A 23,075-nucleotide genomic window follows, 5' to 3' on the forward strand; every position below is an offset into this window, starting at 1 on the left:
GCAGAAACTGTTAGTTGTGGCCAGTAATCATTTTACCATAATCACACTCCTGATTTTTAGTAGGGCATTTTGGACTTATGACTACATCTCTGACCCTCCCTTGCAGCTAAGTGTAGCTCTACAACTAAGGTTTAGCCAATGCCATTTCAGCAGAAGTTTCATGTGGTAGCTCCTTAGAACCTTCCTTAAAAGGCAGCTGGTGTAATTGCATGTGGTGCCAGCAATGTTATAAAATTCTAAGGATTCTAAATGGGATTAAGTCTTAGCTTCAAGGTTAATGTTCTATTTATAAAGGGAAAGAATTTCAAAAGAACATACACATAAAGGCAGTTCTATAAATGCCATAGAGATGGAGAATCGACTGACATTTTTTATCTGCCTAATTACTTAATTTAACTGTGAAAATAAACAATAAATTCTTCAAAAGAGAAAGAAAGAAAGAAAAAGGAAGGAAGGAAGGAAGGGAGGGAGGGAGGGAGGAAGGAAGATGAAGAAAAGAAGGAAGGAAGACAGAAAGCAAGCAAGCAAGCTGGTGTAACTTTTGTGACCCCTTTCTAGTTTGTCCCTTCCTCCATTCAGTGGCTTCAGTGGCCACAGAAAGAGGATGCAAGAGGAAACAAAACAAAAGAAAACAACACAACAAAAATAGCTTGTACTCTAAAAGGAGTTTGTAATCTAATGAAGTAAGCAAAACAGACAGGTAGGAAAAGTCTTAAGAAAAGCACATGCAATGAAAGCAACTTAATTATGGAAACTAAGGAACCTGGAACAAACGACAAACAACAGGATAAAAGTAGAGACAGACGTTTTAGGAATGGAATAATTGTAGGACCAAGAGTTTTGTCCACTATTTCCAGTGGTGTCAGCAGTATTTGGCACAGACTATTGATCATGTCCTTCTTGAAATCCTTTTTCTCTTGGCCTGCAGGACACTACCCTCTATTGGCTCTCCTGTTAACTAATGGATACTCCTTCCAGTATACTTGGTTGGATCCTCCTTATCTGCCTTTCCCTATGGGAAAAGTGGCCTCTTGGATTTCATCTACCCTCTTCCCATTACTCAACTGCTCAAGCCACGCCGGCCTCCTTGCTATTCCTCAAATACTCTTCCCCTAGGCATCTGCAAGACTCTTTGACTTCCTTCAGTTTGTGTTCCAATGTCACCTTACTAGAGAGGCCTTCCCTGTTCATTCCATCGGAAACAGCAACACACTCCTGTTCCGGCCATCACTTTGAACCCTTAACTGCTTTGTGTTTCTTTTTGGTACTTCTTATAACCAGGCCTTTTTTGTTGTTTCTTTTTTCTCTCCTCCCCTTACCCCACAAAACGTAAGTGCCACACAGAGCAGGACCTTTTTCTGTTCTGTACACTGCTTAATACCCCATGCCTAAACAGTATCTATTATGTGGATGGTGCTCAATACCATTTGCTAACAAAATAAAGGGACAGAGGAAAACAGCGAGGTCTTCAAACGGAAATCTTTTTCTGTCTTTTTCTACTTCATCTCTCATGACCAGCTTCTATTTTTTCCACTTGAGATTTTATCAGTTGTCTCTTCAATTTACAAATTCTCACAAACTCCCTTTTTAGTTGAAGGGAAGCAACAGATACTCTGCATCAAACTGGTTCTCCTTTAATGTTTCTGACAACTTTTAGATTCTAAGAATCCTCTCCCAGTTCAAGCCATTACAGTTTTGTCTCAATGACACCCACAATGGTAAATATGCCTATCTTTGGTTTGAAAATAGTTTGTTAATACTATGTCCCAATTCTACTGGTTGAAAGACTATTATATGCTTTTCTTTAACATATAGACAGGTACAAAAGGCATTTTTTTTTTTTGATAAATGCCTTTTCAAAAAATTATTAAATTCTACTATATCTTCTATATAACCACATAAAATGTGGATTCTGATAGGAAATTAGAATGCATTTATTCTTGTTTTAATAGTTAATCAGAATAAAACAGAGTAGACTTATTTTGTTTAATAAACTATTTTGTATATTGTTTTTAAGAATGTTGTGTATTTTACTATGCCCGTACGAAATATGCTTGTTCATCTATTGTGGAAACAGACTCACAAGAATTTTGGAAAAGTTAAGTGCAATGGTTATACCAACTGGATGTAATAAAGAAAGGATTATCTTTTAAAGTCTTTCAATGTATGGAAAACACAGAATTGAAGAAGAATCTAGAATCAGGAAGTATTTCTAAAATTCAAGAGCTTCCATCCATAAATAGCCCCACAAAGATGATTATTTACTACCTGAATCTGACAACTGAACTTCATCAGCTATTCTTCTCAATCCAGACTCCCAATGACAAATGATTCCCCTTTTATAATTACATACACATTAGTGATTCAGGGAGCAAGATGGCTTATGGCTAGATGATCTCAGGCTCTGAAGGTTATGCCTGCTGGGTAAGGATTACCAGAGCTAATTTCAGATAGTGAACTGGAAATACCAAGAACTAATGAAGAAATGTCAGAGTTCACAACCAGAACAATATAACAGCATCTCCAATCTTTCCTTGACAAATCTCTGCTCGCCTGTATGTGATTCATTCTCCTATTTCACTTGTAAAAACAACACTACCTCAGGGCTTATCTATAATACAGAAGTAGTGGTTGTTCATTGCACTTTTTTTCACTTCTGTGTTTCACAACAAATGAAGACTGAGAAGAACTACTGAGACCCAAATGAAAGAATTTCCAATTATGGGAGGCTTAAGCCCTTCAATCAATATTTATTAATTTAGTTGCTGGATGATCCTTTCAAGGCTTCTCCAGATAATCCCAGGGGTGAACATTCCTGCATGCACTATGGTGGCCACAATGAAATGCTTTCCAAAAGCTTCCTAGGCTACAAAGCATTAAGTCCAGATTTTACCATACTTTTCTTTGGCCAAAGAATCATCACAGTAGGTAAATTTCAAAATTCTGAATGGGAAAAATACAAAAATGGATTAGCCCCACCACACTCAATTTCTCAAAAATCACAATGCCCATTACTGTCCCATGTCTACCTGTATCCTCCTTGTTGCCACTGCACAGGGCAAATCAAAGCATATACACAGATTCTCAGATCTATATAATTCAATCCCCAAAACATGTCATGTTTCATAATTCAACGAGTTGCTTATTCTGTCCAGCAGTGTGCGGACCTAAGAGAACTAATTTTCTGCAAATAGATTACTAATGGGGTCCTTAACTAATTCATATTAGCAACTTAGTCCCAGAATATGCTTTTTTGTAAGCAAATAATATAAACTTGTTCATTTTTAAAGCAAATACATACAGGGTTAAAAATGAAGGAAAAGAGACTATGTTACTAGAAAATATAATGACTAAACACACACACAATTAGTTTAAATGGAATTATTTCAAAACAGCTGGAAAGGGGGCAAAAGAGGTCCTAGACCTTCATTTCCCTTTTATTTGGATACCTCATTCTATAAAGAACAAATAGAGAATAATGACAAAAAGGCAGTCTTTGTAATTATTTTAATAATAGCAAAGTTATTTCCCCCTACAAAGAAAACCATAAATAAGCAAATAATGAGTACTGAAAACAAATGGCCGTCTGTTTGTTTTTAGGATGTTAATATTTTAAAAGGGTGGAATGGGGAGGGGGAAAATGGAGAAAAGGAAATCATTTATTTTGCCTGTGTGGTATTTAATTTCTTTCCTGGAATGGGCTAAGGATCTGGGTCTTGTGAATCTAAATGCAGCCACATGGCCAAGTTCCTAATGATTGGTCTATTACACTATGGTTGGATTTATTTGAACAATTAAATGGCTTGTCCAAAACAGAAGGCATTCCTGCCTTCAAGTAGATAAAATACACAATTTCCCTTAGGGGATGAATATAGGGCAAGAATACAAAGAAGTGTTTCTAACAATGGTAAAAATGTCAGGAAACAGAAAATGTCAAATCCCCAAGGGAAAAACAAACTCAGACTTTGGTTAAAGCTCAGGCACCACATTTTTTTGTGATGAAATTATAGTCTACAGTTTTCCCTAAGGGGGGAAAAAAAACTGCTAGAACTAATCAAAGTGTAGTGTTGGGTGGATTTTTTTTTCCCCCAAAGTTCAAAACAAAAGCAATAGCAACAACACAGGTTTCATGTCATTGCTGGCAAAAAACTTAACTCTTCTCAGGATAATTTTTCTTTGGAAAACACTGAACCAGAAATGAGAGTTTTACATTCTGAGCTCCTCTTTCTGATTCCAATATCCTGTCTGGTATGCTAGATGCTAAAGAAATCTGGAAGACAAACTTAACTGCTAATTACATATTCAAGCCATCTGATTTTGTTGATGGGTTCAAACAATGATGCTAAAATTTGGGCATTTTACTTGATGATTTTTGTTCACTCTGATAAGCAATAAAATTGGATGCTGACTCCCCACCTTTTCAAGGCCAGCATAGTTTGGCTTCAATCTGAGCACTGGAGTTACAGTTAGCTCTGAGTTCTGTCAATTTCCCCTCAAAGGTCCAGTTTTCATTAAGAAACTCAAAGGTGCTGCCAACCCCATTCAAAACCTCCAAAGAGGAACTGCTTATGCCTTATTATAGGCAACTAGCCTTTCTCATTTTTACTTTGCAAATCATAAGTGTTTACATAAATTAAAATTATATTAAAAAGGCATCAACTATTTAACGTTCATAGACGTCTACCAACCTCCTCTTGGATATAAGGGCCTACCTTACCTTTTCCATTATTTTCAGTTATATTGATAATGTATGCTGTATTTTCACTGCACTAAAAATGGAGCAAAATTTTTCAGTTATATTGATAATGTACGCTATATTTTCACTGCACTAAAAATGGAGCAAAACTTTCATTTTGCAGTTAAGGTTAACATTTGTAGAAATAAGAATTCAGTTATAAACTACCAAAAGTTCCTTTATATTCCCAGGAATGACTTAAACCGATATTTTTTTAGTGTTCCCTCAACTCTTTCGCAAAGATGATCCCCTATCTACATAATAATAATGCTAAAATGTTTAAATTAATTAAGCATCTAAAATATGCAGATCATTACTCCAGGCCCAGGTTTACAAAAGACACAATATCCGAACTCAAGTACCTTAATCTCTAGTTTGACATAACAGATTAGGTTATCTAACTCAAAGTGTTAATAATAGGGGGTGGTATATGGGAAATCTATATTTTCTGCACAATTATTCTGTAAACCTACAATTTCTGTAATTTAAAAAAATTATTTAAAAAAAAAAAGTGAAGCCCTAGCCCTACACCAGTATTGTTTTATAAAGCTACCCAAATGAATTTAATTTGCAGCCAGGTTTGAAAACCCCTGATATACTGGATACCCCACCAAGCAGACAAAGCATAGGCCTTATCCCAGAAATTTTGCTTCAATACATACTGGATAAGGCCTTGGAATCCTTTTTTCATTTTATTTTCTAAAGAAATGCCCCAAGTGATTGAAAGTGATGTTGGGAGTCATTGGGTTACAAGTTAAGAGAACACCTGCTTGAGATTTCCTGAACACATAAATTAATTCCTAGGAGCAAGAACGTTGAATTATACGATCTCTAAGGTCCCTTCCCACTTGAAAATACTATGATACTATGGATTATAAAATAGCATATGAACAAATGTAAGAAAAATTCCACATAAGTGACAAGGTAGAATTCAGTAAACGAGTGTTCAGCAGAGTTAAGTTTTGTGCAAAATCTTTAATAAACATTGGTGAGGACTGACAGAGAGAACAAAGCAATTTATAAGTGGGGACACAGATGAAGAAATGAGTTTTTCCTGTTGAAGAACAAGCAAACCAGATTCACTGGAACAAAAGACATACTGGGATTACTGAAAGAAGAGATTGAAAAGATCAGTTCTTAAAGCTAACTGCTTTCTGAAATGAAAATGATTTTTGTATATTAGAGAGAGAGACAGACAGACAAGCAGGCAGGCAGACACTATGAATACTTGGCAAGAGGCAAGGTAAGGAATACAAAAAAATTAATAAAAATTGTCCCTAAACTCAAGAGCCTATAATGGAGCTGTGGATGAAGCTGATCAAATTCGTACATTTAAACAAAGAAGAGAGCATCAGAGATTGAGTGCTCAGAGTTCATGAAGGGATCTGGGATTTCTGAGGAGGAAACTGCTCAGAGGCCTCTCCTATCCATTCTATCTAAAATGTCAACTCCCACTTCTTAATTTTTCATATCTCCCTTTCCTGCATTATTTTTTCTCCTTAGCACTCATTATTAAAACATTATATATTTCTTACTTATCTTGTTTATTATCTTTCTCCTCTTCTAGAATATAAGCTCCATGATGGCAGTGATTTTTGTCCATTTTGTTCAGTGCTGTATCCTTATTGCCAAAATAGTACCTTAGCAAATATTGGTTAAATGAATGAATGAATGACTACACATACAGACCCAAAGGTACCTAGGTCAGAAATAGTAATTACTAGGCTACGCACATCACCTTTTAATTCTTTAAACCACACAATGGCCTATTTTTCAAATAAAGAAGCTGAAGTTCAGATAAGTAAGTTGTTCATAGTAAATAATAATAGCTGATGAAGGATTTGCACAAAACATAAGGTTATTATACTGTATCTCACTCTTCAAAGAGGAAATGGGTCTTCAATGTTGAGTTGAGCCTTTGTAAGATAGAGACGGAATGAAGAAAGTAATAGAAAGAGCATAAGAAAAGGCAGATCTGAAAATTCAGGAGGATTGAATATCATAACATAGCAGCATATAATTTATGCTGAAATTTATGTTCAAAAGGATAAAGAGATAGACTCCGAAGGGCTTTGAATGACAGGAAGTGATTTTATAAGTGAACACTTTCAAACTATTTTTCTTAAACAGAAATCTTCTGTCATCTGAAAGCTCATTTAGAACCCTGATATATTAGATAAAAGTCTGAGAGAAAAATCTGGAGATAAGGTAGGCTAGGAGAAAACTGCCACAGACTAAAAACAAAGGCCTGAAAAACAATGGTGCAAGTAGGGGTGTGGGGTGGAGGACATAAGAAAAGGCAGATGTGGAAAGTATTTTAAAAGAAAAAAGTAAAAGTACTTGCTAACAAATTAGACAAAGATAACTGTCAGAGAGGACTCCCAGTTCTACATTCCAGTTACACTGAACACAGAGCTATCTTGAGAGAACAAGGAAATTTAGTAACAAAAAGGGTTCTGAGGAGATGATGACTGTGACTTTAGATAACTATGGTCTCTTCCACCCCCACACAACCTTTACGCATTAAGGACCTGGAGGTTCTGTTCTCTTTGTTTCCTAAGTCTCTCACAGAATGACTAAGTACACACTCATGCTATCAACTACCACCTGAATATTAATGATGCCCAAACCCATGTGTGGCCCAGATCTTACTCCCAAACTCCAGATTTTACCCAAATATCTCAGATTTTTCAAATTCAACAAGTCCAAATCTGAGCTCCTCCTCTCTATATCCTGCCCTTCTTCCTCCAAAGCTAGACCTCTATCACCCATATTCCCCAGTCAGTAGTCATGTAGTCATCTCACACTCTTCCCTGTCCTTCAGATCATCTCCTTTCCCCACCCAATCCATCATTTTCCTCCAAGACACAGTTCAGGTCTTCATTAGCTCTAAATAGAGAAACTGCAATAACCTCATATTTAAGGCACCACGCCCCCTTGCCTCACCTTTCCAAACTTATCCTCAAAACTGCTATTTCAATCTAATCATACCAACCCTCTGCTTAAAATCCTTCATCAGCATTATCATATCTTCCTCTGCTTGAAACCTTCAAACGTTCCCATCACCCTCAGGATAATGGCAATATTCCTTACCATGGCATTCAAGGCCCTTCACGATTTGGCCTTTTCCATCCCTCCTTCCAGCTTCACCACTCACTTTCTCTCTCATAGACATGCTGCGGAATGAACTATTTACCTTATTCCAATGCACCATGCTCTTTTAAATCCCTGGAACTTTGTATACACTAATCCCTAGGACTGGATTAGGAGTGAAATTCTCTACCTTGAACACCTGGTTAACTCCTACCCACCCTCTTGAGATTGAGCTCAAGACCCTTTCTTCTAGGAAACTTTCCCTAAACCACTCAACTGCCCTTCCTCTCTTTTCCCATAACATCCTGTATATTATATCTGGGAAGAATGCCATTCCTTGGACTGTCATTATTAATGGGTTACATGTCTATCTTTCCAACTAGATCTGCATACTTTAATGCCCAGTGCACAGCAGGCCCTCAGTAAATGTCGAATAAATTAATGAAATAGCAGGCAGCATAAGGATTATGTGAATAAGAAAATCTTTGTAGGTAGTTGGAAGTGTAAGACTAGAGTCTGAAAAAGAGGTGAAAATGTGTTTAAATTCAGAGTTAACAGTTGAGGCCAAAAAAGGCTGGCAAGATCTGAAATAAATCAAATGTAAAGAAAGAACAACAGAGGATCAAGATAAGAATGTGAAGAACAGATGGGAAAATAAATCACTACCCAAGAAAAACACTATTCTAAAATTAGATTAGGGTGATGCTTGTACAATTCTGTGAATACACTAAAAACCACTGAATTGTTCATTTTAAATGGAAGAATTATATGGTATGTGAATTATCTCTCAATAAAATCTCTCAAAGCTGTTAAAAAACACTAAAGTGATGCTGATATTTCCTAACTTACACATATACTATTATTTTCTATAGGATGAAACATCTAAATTTTTCTGTTTACCTTGAGAAACAGGGCAGTTTTCATCTTTGTGATTTGTAAAATGCCATTTAAAATGCATTTTCCTTGCAAGCTGTTAACAATGGGAAGAAGGGGTTAAAAGGGAACTCACTATTTTCTGCATGCTTTCTCAACAAACCTACAACTTCTCTAATAAAAATATAAATAGAATGCATTTTCTTGAATTTTTAATCATTAGCTTTGTGATCATCACTGATATTCACACTAAAATGTCAAGTTAACTAGTCATTTTTCACCTATAAATCATACTAATAAAGACTTTCATTCACATTTCCTTCAAGCTTTAAAATAAAGTAGAGGCTCTCTCTAGCTAGGTCATCTCAGCTGGTGAACTCACCGCCCTCCCCACTATGTGGTACCTGACTCCCAGGGGTCTAAATCTCCCCAGCAATGCAGGATATAACTCCGGGGGATGAACCTGGACCCGGCAGCGTGGGATTGAGTGGAATGAAACAAAATAAAATTTCAATGGCTGAGAGATTTCAAATGGAGTCGAGGGGTCACTCTGGTGGACATTCTTATGCTCTATATAGATATCTCTTTCTAGGTTTTAGTGAATTGGAATAGCTGGAAGTAAACACCTGAAACTATCAAACTCCAACCCAGTGCCCTTGACTCTTGAAGATGATTGTATAACAATGTAGCTTACAAGGGTGACAGTGTGGTGGTGAAAACCTTGTTTCACACTCCCTTTATCCAGTGTACGGAGATAGATGAGTAGAAAAATGGGGACAGGGACTAAATGAAGAATGGGGTGGGATGGGGGGATGATTCGGGTGTTCTTTTTCTACTTCTGTTTATTCTTCTTATTTTTATTCTTTATGGTGTAAAGAAAATGTTCAAAAATGGATTGGGGTGATGAAGGCAAAACTATATGATGGTGCTGTGAACAGCTGATTGTACATCATGGATGACTGTATGGTATGTGAATATATCTCAATAAAACTGAATTAAAAAAAATAAAGTAGATGGATTGTGACTGCATAAGGATAGCTAAGATATAATTAGGTCAAATCTATTTAATTAAAATGTTTGAAAAATCTAGTTTATTGCACAGCCATCTATTTTACTTTGTTTTTGATATGGTAGCTTCTGAAACATTTGTGGTTCTATTATATAGGACCCCTTAACAATTAAGCTATGAGGAAAAAAAAACTATTTAAAAGTGTGGTTCTTAAACGACTGTGAAAGTCTTTGAGTGTTAGTCTCTTCTTGTAAAATAGTGTTTTCACTATTTTAGTATCATCTCTTAGCATCTGTTCAACTTCAAATTTCTGTAATTCTAAGCCAGTATTAACAACACAGAGAACATTTAGTGAATCAAAACACTTTATTTATCTTATATTAAAAACAGCATTAAATATCCAAGCAGTCTTCAAAGGCCCAGCCTCTGCCTTAGAACAGCTAGGTATGGGAATACATGCCCAAAGAACCACCTAGGAGAGAAGGCTTACAAACAATAGGGAAGGAAAGAAGGTTACTAATCCTTACAAGTTTCTCCCAAACTCTACATTTCATCTATGCATTCATTTATCACATATATTTTTTTAAAGATTTCATTAAGATTTAATCACACACCATACAATCAACCAAAGCATACAATCAATTGTTCACATTACCATCATATAGTTGTTCCTTCATCACTCTGATCTATTTTTTAAACATTATCCTTGTACCAGAAAAAGTGAAATTAAGAATAAAAAAAAATAAGAGTAAAAAAAGAACACCCAAATTGTCTCCCCTCCCACCCTATTTTTCCTTTAGTTTTTTGCCCCCATTTTTCTACTCATCCATCCATACACTGGATAAAGGGGGGTGTGATCCACAAGGCTTTCACAATCACACTGCCACCCATTGTAAACTACATTGTTATACACTTGTCTTCAAGCTTCAAGGCTACTGGGTTGTAGTTTGATAGTTTCAGGTATTTACTACTAGCTGTCCAACTCATTAAAACCTAAAAAGAATTATTTATATTGTGCATAAGAGTGCCCACCAGAGTGACCTCTTCACTCCATGTGGAATCTCTCAGCCACTGAAACTTTATTTCACTTCATTTCACATCCCCCTTCTGGTCAAGATGTTTTCTATCCCACCATGCCAGGTCTAGATTCTTTCCCGGGAGTCATATTCCGCGTTGCCAGGGAGATAGATTTACACCCCTGGGAGTCAGATCCCACATAGGGGGAGGGCAGTGATTTCACCCACCAAGGTGGCTTAGCTAGAGAGAGAGGGCCACATCTGAGCAACAAAGAGGCACTCAGGGGGAGACTCTTAGGCACACTTATAAGCAGGCCTAGCCTCTCCTTTGCAGTAACAGGCTTCTTAAGGGCAAGTCCCATATCACATCTATTTTTAATGGCTATTATTTGCTGGACACTATGACTCAGGCACTGCTGTTGCTATAAAGATGAAAACATGTGTTTAGTATAGTGCCTGCCACAAGTCAACATCCACTAGCATTCACTGAATGTAAGTGTCCTGTGACCACACTAAGAGGCAGTACCTTTAGAAGGAATTATGGGCACTCAAAAGAGGGAATAATTACCCACAACGCATGAGGGGGTGTTAAAAAAAAGTCTCCTGGAAAAGCTTTTAGAGGCCTTTGGATAACTCACTTGGGACCTGTTTTATCAGTACTAATCAATGTTTTAAGAGTCACTGGGGGAGTGATGAAGGAGTTCCAATCTTACTTCAAACATTTCTGAATTGTTTGAATCTCTAAAATAAGCATATGAAGTTTCCACAATTAAAGAATCAATATATTAAAAAGTCATTCAAAGCAACCAGATTACCAAACCCCAAACATAAGTATGAAAAGTAGTTTTTTTTTTTTTTTTAAAAAGAGTACTTAAGAAACAAAAGATATTCATACTATGTCCATGCCTTACTCATTACCAAGGAGAGTATTCTTTTCTTATCAAAAGGAATGATGCAATACAAAAATAACAAATTATTTACCCATGTCAGGCACTATACTTGCATTTCAGAGACAAAACACAAATGTATTATTCTCTATGCTAAAGTATCACTTTGTTGTTAATCGAATTTCAAAGAAATTCTTTATGGATGGCTAGAGACCTGAAACTTAAGTATCAGTATAGCATTAATATTTTAATTAAACATGAATATTCAGAGTCACTTATTTCTTTAAGGAACAAGATAACTAACTTATTCTAATATGCAAATTTCAGTCCTGACATGACATCTTACCTTAATTTACATTACAAAAACCAATAAATTTGAACCCATTGATTATTTATATAATCCTCAGGTTAACAACAGCTATTGAACACAACAGCATATTCTCAGACGGGGCAAAAAACTGTGGTGTTCCAAAGTCATTTTTTCCTACCCATCTGAGAGAGTTGTATATATATATGTTTTAAATGATTTCAAACAAATTTCAACACCACCCCTAACACCTGTTCTTCACTAAAAGCCCAAGAGAATAAGGAGAATGCAATGTCATTAAAATTTTGTTACTTTGCTTTTTCTTTAAATGCCCTAGGAAGCTCCAGCTCTCTGCAAAGAACGTTCAGAATTTGACAGCTATGCCAACTGTTTTATATAACTAACAGTGCATTACTTTGATTTTCAATCATACATAAATTTATGCTAATTGATTGACAATCCCACAAAAGTGAAGCAACTCATTTTGAAGCAGTGGTACAAATAACCTATTTAATTTAAGGAGCTATCAAAAGTACAAAATCACATATGGATCATATATATTCTAAATCATATTATTTAAAGTTAGTCATGGTGCTGGGAGATATAATGACAAAAATTCTGTGAGAAATTCTAATTCTTACGGATTTTGAGATACAAAAACATATGCTAAGTTAAAAAACTATGTTATTAGAAAACATGAGGCTGTAAAGTAGAGTCATCCAGTAAATAATTAGCAATATGGAAACTACATTGGCAATTCTGCAGCATCAAGTAAAATGAAATGATTCATTTCTAGGTAGTGAGGATGGCCAGGTAAAGCATGAAAATTCCACCAAACATATGATATGAGGTGAAACTGACTTGAAAGACAGAATTGTAGACAAAAGTGGGGTACAGAACCATGGAATTCCTTTTCTTTGATTCCCATGTGACAATCCCATTACAAAAGAGAAATACTACGCTATAGAAAGATGGTAGAGTAGGAAGCTCCAGGAATCAGTCCCTCCACCAGGATAAGTATTATACAGGCAGGAACAAAGCAGGAATAGACTGGTAAACTATTATTCAACATTAAAAAGAATGAAGTTCGGATTCATGTGACAACATGGATGACCCTTGAAGACATTATGTTGAGTGAAATAATCCAGACACAAAAGGATAAATATTGTATGATCTGACTGATTTGAAATAATTAGGATAAGCAAACTCACCGAGTCAGAATCTAGAATATAAGCTACCAGAGGGACTGCGTTTGGGGAAGGGAACGAGGAGTTACTGCTTATATGGTACAGAAATTCTATTTGGGGTGATTGTAAAGTTTTGGTAATAGATGGTTGTGATGGTAGCAAAACACAGTGAATGTAATTAACAGCACTGAATTAAATATGGGAATGGTTTAAAAGGGGAAATTTTAAGTCATATATATTACTACAATAATAACTAAAAGGAAAAGACATATAACTGTGCAAAACAAAGAATCTTGGAAAGAAGGAAGGAAGAAAGGAGGGAGGGAGGGAGGGAGGGAGGAAGGAAGGAAGTCAGCCACATCCAAGACTCAACTTCAAAACTGGAAGATCTAGGAAAAGAAGAGCAAAATAAATTCAAGTGAGAAGGAAGGAAATAAAGATTAGAGTGGAGATAAATGAAATAGAGAATAAAAAAACAACAGAGATAATCAACAAAATCAAAGGTTGGTTCTTTGAAAAAAAAATCAATAAAATTAACAAACCTTTAGTTAGAATGACAAGGAAAAACAGAGGTCACAAATCACTAAAATCAGAAATGAAAAGAGGGACATTACTATCAACCATATAAAAAGAACTAGAAGAGAATACTGTGAACAACTGTATAGCTACAAATTAGATAACTGAAATGAAATGGATAAATCTCTAGAAACACACAAACCAACACACAAACACACATGCAAACACACTGACTCCAAAAGAAATAGAAGATTTTATCAGACTAACAACTACTAAAGAGACTGAATCAATAATCAAACACTCCAAAAAAAGGTAAGTCCAGGACTAGATAGCTTCGCAAGGGAATTTTACCAAATATACCAGAAAGAATTAACACCAATCCTAATCAAACTATTCCAAAAACTGAAGAGGAGGGAACACTCCCTAACTCATTCTATGAGGTCAACATCACCCAGATACCAAAGAGAGATAAAAATACTACAAGAAAAGAAAACTATAGACCAATTCTCCTTTTGAATACAGACGCAAAAATCCGCAACAGAATACTAACAAACTGAATCCAACAGCACATTAAAAGAATTATATACCATGATCAAGTGGGGCTTACCCATGGTATGAAAGGGTTGTTCAATATAAAAACATCAATTATTGTAATGCACTACATTAACAGAATGAAGGAAAAAAACACCATATGACAATTTCAATTGATGCAGAAAATGCATTTGACAAAATCCAGGACCCCTTCTTGATAAAAAGAAGAAAGCTTAGGAATAGAAGGAAACTTCCTCAACATGATGAAGGGCATATATGAAAAACTAACAGCCTACAACACACTAATGACTAATACATGGTCAAAAGGGTAAATTTTATTTTGTATGTATTTTATTAGAATAAAAACTTTTAAAATATCTATAGGATTCTACAATACACACAATGAACTCTGGCATAAACCATGGACTAATAAATTATAAAAATGGTTCTTTCATCAATTGCAGCAAATGTACCACAATAATGCAAAGTGCTAATAATATAGTAGTATATGGGAACTCTGTACTTCATGATGATTTTTCTGTAAACCTACAACTTCTCTGATATGAAGTAAAAATGAAAATAAAAAAATAAGTACTACAATTTCAACAAAGACTAATATAAGAATAATAATTTCAAATGTATAATGAGTTGGAAAAATTTTGTATCACTCTTGCATCTGCTCCACCTATTGGGGGTTATGACAAGTAATACCTGTACTATTCAGAAAATCTATAATCTCTACCATGCTGATTTGTCTCTGATTATGTACACTTACTTGCATAATGTGATTGTGCCGGTATTTCATTATACAATAATGTCCTTCCAAATAAGCCAGATGGATCCATCTTGGTTTCTTTATTTTATTTTAACTTTTGTCTTTTTTGGAAGTCAGAAAAATTGCATATGTAAAGCAAAACTATCTGTTTCATTTACTTACTCAATAAATATGTATTGAGCATTTTTTATATACAGGGTCTGTGGAAAACAACAAATTTGAATGCTATGATTCTGTTATTAAAATATGGATGAAGACATTCAATAATTGCTACATTAAATTGAAAATAGCATACCCTTTACCTTTTACAGGTAACTCATCCAGATTGAGTATGTGATAGGAGGCAGCATGAGCTGGCCCGAGAGTACTGATCAGGAATCAGGAGGTCTTGGTTCTTCTCTGGACTCTGTGATTTAACTTGTGTAAACTTGAACAAGTCATTTCACTTCTTTGGGCCTAAGTTATCTCTTCTGTAAAGCAAACTAGATGTTACTTAAGACCTGTTCTAACTTTATAGTAATCTTTGGAATAATTTTTAGTGTCTTAGAACAGTTATTAAGAGGAAGAGAATGAAAGTTCCTAGTGAACCAGGAACTTACAAAGTGGCATTTTTATAGTTTACATTTTTTTATAAGTAAAAATATTATTAAATTGAAGACAAAAAGGATAAACACAAGTTTGTAAATTCATCATATATTTGCTAATTTCCTAAGGCCTGAGAAACACATTAAATAGAGTGAATGTTTAAAAGCAATACAATCTCTCCTCTGTCATACAGCTGCCTCTGTCTCTCTTCTCTGTCCAAATGTCCTCTCCTTATAAGGACACCAGCCATATTGGATTAGGGCCCACCCTAATTCAGTTTGGCATTGTGCCGGTTTGAATGTAGTATGTCCCCCAAAATGCCATTATCTTTGATGTAATCTTGTGTGGGCAGACGTATCAGTGTTGATTAGATTTAATTCCTTGAGTGTTTCCATGGAGATGCGACCCACCCAATAGCAGGTGATAACTCTGATTGGATAATTTCCATGGAAATGTGGCCCCACCCATCCAGCATGGGCCTTGATTAGTTTACTAGAGCACTATATAAGCTCAGAAGGAGCGAGCTTGCTATAGCCAAGAGAGACACTTTGAAGATCGCACAGGAGCTGAGAGAGGAGCTTCAGCTTACAGAGACATTTTGGAGATGGCCTTTGAAAGCAGACTTTTGCTCCAGAGAAGCTAGGAGAGGACAAATGCTCCAAGAGCAACTGACTGACATTTTGGAGGAACTGAAGCCTAGGCAGGAACATCCTGGGAGAAAACTATTTAGAAACCAGGACTCTGGAGCAGATGCCAGCCACGTGCCTTCCCAGCTAACAGAGGTTTTCTGAACACCATTGGCCATCCTCCAGTGAAGGTACCCAATTGTTGATATGTTATCTTGGACACTTTATGGCCTTACGACTGTAACCGTGTAACCAAATAAACCCCCTTTTATAAAATCCAAAAAAAAAAAAAAAAAAAAAAAGCAAGTGGAGGCAACACATATTGCTTTCCTATATTATATCCACTTTAATAAAAGTCTGTCTCAGCTCTAGCACTTATATAGTTTATTCTTTTTGATTATGATTATCATTAAGAGACTTCCAAGTGGAAACTTCTGTGACAATTAAGTATTAGTGTCTTCTTCCATTTAATAAGAAATTAAAGTATGTATCCTATCTTGATTATATTATCTCTCACTCATTCACTCACATACAGACACACAAATACAGTGAATTGGATTTAGCCAAAATAAATAAATAAGTTATTTTAACCTTAATTTTTTTTTGTAAGCAGAAATGTCCATTAACCCTCACAAGAATTAGGTGTTAAAACATGACTGTTTCACAATGCCGATAGTGTACACAAATGCTGAATTAATAATTATCACAACTATCGATATTTTAAAGGCTATCCTCTCACACTGATGTTAAATGGATGAATTGTTTTGCCCTGAATTTCTAGCTAAATAAAGATCTGCTGTGTTCTGTAGGGGCTGTCTGGGTGGAAAGGCTTCACAGCTACCTCTCCAGCAGTACACTGTACTACAGTATCCTCTGTGTCCATGTCGGGAAAGAGTCTTCATTGAGATGGTTTTGCAACACCCATTTTGCAATTCTGGTTGTTTCTTTTCTACTTAGATTGAGTAAGATCACCCTTAGTGATCTGGGTGGTGATTTGTGCCCCCCTGAGATACCGGTTCTATAGATCTGGGATTATTGGTATCCCCTCCTTTGCTCATTTCAATTTAGCTGACTGGTACTGAATTGGCCAAATTAAGAGAATGCTTTAAATAAATCAAACTCAACTAACACATGTCCCCTATAAACGGGTTAAATGAATTTTTTGTTTTTTGGTTTTTTAAGTACAGAAATATACCTCATAATGGTAAATTAGCTGTGATGGAGACAACAGATTAAATGAAAGAGACAAGCCAATTACTTTTCTTAAGGTGTGATCTGCCAATTATCTCAACCAACACAGATCCTAATATTATTATTCTAGGCCATATGTGTAATTCTCAGGCAAAAAATAAATCTCTTAACAAGTCTGTAAGAACTGTTGGCACCCATTCATACCAGCCTGCACTAACATCTTGAGAATTTTCTCTATTCCAAAATATACTTAACAAGGGGGGAGTAGAAAAGGTCCAAGAGAAGCTAGCCATAAACGTGATTTAGTTAAAGGTCCAGTAAAGATGTAAAGATCCAAGAAATTCTTTTTTAAATTTGTTAAAGAGAATAACAAAAATGCTGGCAATAGCCCACCATTCACAAGCTGAAGGATTATGTGGAGGTCCAGAACACTTTCAGTATTCACTGTGCCCATCTGTCAGCAACACAGTCACTGAACAGAACGAGCAATTACCAAAGTCCCTTTCAGATATAATCTGTCAACCACATCTAGTCCTCCTGCCAAAAGAAATCTGAACTGAGGAATGCAAAAACAGACTTGCCTTATGTGACCAGGGAGAGGTTCATTTAAGATGAACCTGGAGGTGAAGAAAGGAAAAGGGAAAATCAGGGGACTGTTATAACCACTCACCATAATATTTTTTTTAACTGTACACCACTGGGCATCCAGGAAGCATGAAAAGAGAGAGATGCACCACTATCATATAAACCCGCTTTACTCCATGTTGCTTATTAAATTTTAATTTCAAGAAATGGCCTACTCATTCCCCAAACTAATTCTGTTTGGACAATGAACATGCTGAACATACTCTCTCTACTCATTCCATTCCCATGGTCTACCACCAAAGCATTCAAATTTTTAAATCAAAGAAACATTTTCAATTTGGCAAATATTAATTAAATGTTTTCAACATGTAAAGCAGCATTATGGGTGTTACAAGTCCACAAATAATTTTTTTAATGGGAGTCCTCTTTTAAAGTTAGTGCTAAAGATTACAAACCAACACCTCTCCTGTCTACTTTGCGACCATCCCTTACAGTCTAGATCTAGGATATTATCACCACTATTGCTGCTACATTAAAGAAATGTGACTAAGGTATCCAATATGCAGAGCGGATCAGGATTAGGAGAGACAAGCTTTAGGAGTATAGTAACTCAGGGAGGAAGTGATGAAGACTTGGACAAGGTGTTAGCAGTGAGATTAGAAAGACACAAGAGGTCAATCTAAATGAAAGGGGAAATGACAAGATTTGGCAACAGGTTAGACCTAGGAGATTAAAAAAGATGGTACCTTTGAAAGGATAAACAATGAATACATACCAACACTTTCAGGGGAAAATCACTTTCAAATTTTTCTTAGATAGGAACTAAGCATATCTTTCTTTTCAACAAGTGTGTATATCATAAAAATAATCAGTTCTGCGAGCACTTCACCAATATAAATAATATACAGGCACACTGGTCCTTCATTCACTCTTCTAAGTAGTTCCATGGTTTATCTAAACTAGGTGTCTTGTCTCTGCCAATAACTAATCAATTCACCGCTCTAGAGCTAAGTTTTGGCCAACTCTGGAAAAATGGGGTTCCTGCCAGTTCTAACATTCTGTGTAAAGTTTTGAGTATCATTCTTAATTATTTTATTAAACACATAACTCCAAATTCAACATATGACCTATATTCGAAATCGAACTGTTCATGTATTATCAGAGCTATATATGATCATACACCTTTGTTTGTTTTAGAGTTCATACACCTTTGTTTGTTTTAGAGTTGGTAGAGTTTCAAATTACCTCTACATAGTGAATGATTTATCACAGGGTTCACATCCTTAAATATTATTTTAGAAACTGGCTAACACTTCCTGTAAGTGGAAGACATCTAACTCAAAAATTGAAAAATAGACTGTTTCCTCCCCATTTTCCTAGTGAGGAATCAAGTTTATTAAATTTGAAAATGTCTAGTAGCTATGAGTAGAAGGCTGAGTCACAGGCCTTTTTAAATCACTACAGATCATATCCAAATACCATTATTCTTGGATTCTTAATCAGCAATCACAATCATGCTGCTTCAGGGTAATGACATTTAGATATCCAAAAGCTTCCCCAGAATCCCAACAGCTCTTCAAATCAGTAAATCAATGGTACATCTTCCCTAATGTTTATTATTTTATTTCACTAAAATGATTTTTCTTATGCTGGAAGGAAATTCATTCTTCCTTCCTTCCTTCCTCCCTCCCTCCCTCCCACCCTTCATTTTTGTGCTTTCTTTACTCTGCCAAAATCTCACAACTGCTAGAAATCTTTCATAAATACATGCAGAAACTATCAATTCAGTTTTTTTTATGTTTTTCAAAGTAAAACGATTATCCAAGCAACTTTGTTGTTTATTATTCTTAATTTATTGCTATTTTTATAGTGAGTAAGCTTTTACAAGTTTTTTCCTAAGCTTATTGATTTTTCAGTTCCAAACTTCTTTTCCAGGTAGGTTAATGTTTTATCCTGTTCAATTATTCACTGCTATGATTCAGATCTACTATTTGCATTGCTGCAAATTTGGAGGAGTAATTTAAAGGCATTCCAAATAAGAATTCGAGTTTTTCAAGTAGACTGTAATGATGCAGAAACAAAAGAAAACAGACTGGGATGTTATATTAAAGTATCTCTAAGCACAAGCATGGCCATTCAAATAACTGCCTGGTTTCTTTAATACCTACTGACACTTAAATTCTTCATTCACAAACACAACTGCCTTCTCCATTAGAATCTCTCCATCATCCACTAATTTTATCTTCACCTGATGGCTCGTTAACAAATAAAATCTCCTGTTCTACTTTTTCAGTGAATCCTAAGGTTTTAATAACTTTTCTTCTAAAGATATTCATTGTTATTAGTAATTTCACCTTTACTCGCTCTCAGATGACATTATCTATGCACCACCAAAGGGTTTGGTGAATATCCTGACCCAGACTTGAATCTCCTCCCCTGAACCATTACAGGATCTAAAGACACAAAGTGATAACTGAAAATTCACTTTTCAATTTTACTCCCTAATTTTTTTTTTGTTTTATTATTTCCTAATTGTTTTGTATATTTAAAAAACTATAAATAACTTAAGGGCAACCTGAAACACTCCTCAGTTCTACTGTCTAGGAAAGAAAAGTAACCCAGGATGCTCAATTGGAGGAATGATAGGGAAGAACAAATATACCAATATTTATATTAGCATCCCTAATCAGTGCCAAAGTAAACCATTTTTAAAATAATGATTATCATAGTCTCTTATTTTTAAATGCCTATTTAAAGGTAGCCCATGCTGAGCAATTTTGCTTTGGTTATTAACAAGCATACATCCCCCTAAGCAGTTGCATCATGTTGATTTTAGATGCTTCCTAAATCTTATTCCAAATCTCTAGGGAGAGTTAGTGACTTCACTTTCTACAGTATGAAAACCATACATTAAAAAGATCTTGTGTGTGTGTTTTTTAATTTTTTGATAAATAAAGTTAACAACAACAACAACAAAAGATCTTGAGTAGTAGTAAACAATTTTGATTTTCCTACTTCTAAAATGTGTGATCTTGGCTCTATAACCACTATGTACCTCAATTTACATTTCTGTAATATAGGTATAATAATAATGCCTGCCTTGTAGGATCGTTCTGAGGATTAACAGTTAATAGCATGTAAAGTGCTTATAAGAGTGTGCCTGTAGGCACATGTGTGCGGGCGGGAAGATGGCGGCCGGGTTCAAAACAGTGGAACCTCTGGAATATTACAGGAGATTTTTGAAAGAGAACTGCCATCCTGATGGAAGAGAACTTGGTGAATTCAGAACCACCACTGTCAACATAGTTCAATTAGTACTGTAGATGGTTCTGCTTTAGTGAAGCTGGGAAATACTACAGTAACACGTGGAATTAAAGCTGAATTTGCAGTACCTCCAACAGATGCCCCTGATAAAGGATATGTTGTTCCCAGTGTGGATCTCCCACCCCTGTGTTCTTTAAGATTTCGCTCTGGACCTCCTGGGGAAGAGGCCCAAGTAGCTAGCCAGTTCATTGCAGATGTCACTGAAAATTCACAGATAATTCAGAAAGAGGACTTAAGTATTACTCAAGGAAAGATGGAATTCAGTAAAAATATCACTCTTACTCTGATTATCAAAATGAACTATGCAGCTCATAAAAAATTTCAGCTAACATTGTTTGAGGCAATACCTTTTAAACTGAGCTTGCATGGGTTCTATACTGTGATCTCATTTGCCTCAACTATGATGATAACATTTTGGATGCCTGTATGTTTGCTTTATTAGCTGCTTTAAAAGATGTACAGTTGCCTGAAGTTACTGTAAATGAAGAAACTGCCTTAGCAGAAGTTAATTTTAAAGAAGAGTCATTTGAATATTAGAACGCATCCAGTCGCAACCTCCTTTGCCACATTTGATGACACTTTACTCATAGTTGACCCTACTGGTGAAGAGGAGCACCTGGCCACTGGAAACTTAACAGTAGTAATGGATGAAGAGGGCAAGCTGCACTGTCTTTACAAACCAGGTGGAAGTGGGCTGACAGGAGCTAAACTTCAGGACTGTATGAGCCGAGCAGTTACAAGACATAGAGAAGCTAAAAAACTGATGGATGAAGTAATTCAGAGTATGAAACCCAAATAAACCACATTTTCCAAAAAAAAAGAGTGTGCCTGTAGCATAAGTGCTAACTATAATAATAATAACAATATTTTTTGAACATTAGCTATTAATAAACTTCATAATCATTATCAATCTATATAACCTGGAGAACGCAATAAGCCGTCAACACAGCCCAAGACTTGCAGTATCCCAGGGAATTAAGAAAATGCATGGCATGAACCACACAATGTTTCTCAAAGGGTGGCCCAAGTACCATCTGTACCTAACTGGGCACTTATTTGAACTTGTAGTTAACTTGGGCTCAGATCCAAGACCACTGAATCAGAATCTCCGAAGGATGGCGCACAGGAATCTTCATTTTTCCTTATAATCAATTGGGGTGCACTGAAAACTGAAAACCACCATTTCAGTTTCTAGGCTGCTCAAGCAAATACCATGAAATGGTTTGGGTTAAACAACGGGAATTTATTTGCTCACGGTTTTAAGGCCGGGAAAACGTCCAAATTAAGGCAATGCTTTCTCTCTGGAGAATATGGCGTTTTGGGGTTGGCTGCCAGTGATCCTTGGTTCCTCTGTAACATGGCAATGCACGTGGTGGTGTCTCTTCTTTCTCTCCTGGGTTGTTTCAGCTTCTTGCTTCCTGTGGCTTTCTCTTTCCTGGTCTGAATTTTATTCTCTTATAAAGGACTCTAGTAAAAGGATTAAGACCCTTCCTGAATGAGGCACCAAGGTCCTACTTACAGTGGGTTTACACCCACATGAATGGATTAAATTTAAGAACATGTTTATCTGGGGTACAAACAGCTTCAACCACCACAACCACTATGGAGACGGAGCAACATATGCTGGAAAAAAAAATGATAAAGCAAGCCAGAAAATCTTATTGTTAAGCTCAGTTCTGCCACAAAATTTGCCTTGTAAACTCAGAAAAGTAACAACTTCTTTAAGTTTTAGTCTCTTCGGCTAAAAATAATATTAACGAACTAGATGATCATTAACCTCTTAAACTCTAAGAACTTAAATTCCCAATTCCTAGGCTAGAGAGACCTGATGGCCC

General features: G+C 35.9%; 1 protein-coding gene and 1 pseudogene across 5 annotated transcripts in view; one reads left to right on the top strand and one right to left on the bottom strand.

Annotated features, from left to right (window-relative positions):
* EXOC4 (exocyst complex component 4) overlaps positions 1 to 23,075 on the bottom strand; it is a 953,704-nt gene that overhangs the window by 540,008 nt on the left and 390,621 nt on the right. The gene's annotated exons all lie outside the window — the stretch shown is intronic.
* On the top strand, positions 21,105 to 22,048 carry LOC119534094 (annotated as a pseudogene).

This window comes from Choloepus didactylus, chromosome 5 (genome assembly GCF_015220235.1).
Source record: "Choloepus didactylus isolate mChoDid1 chromosome 5, mChoDid1.pri, whole genome shotgun sequence".
Lineage (NCBI taxonomy): Eukaryota > Metazoa > Chordata > Mammalia > Pilosa > Megalonychidae > Choloepus > Choloepus didactylus.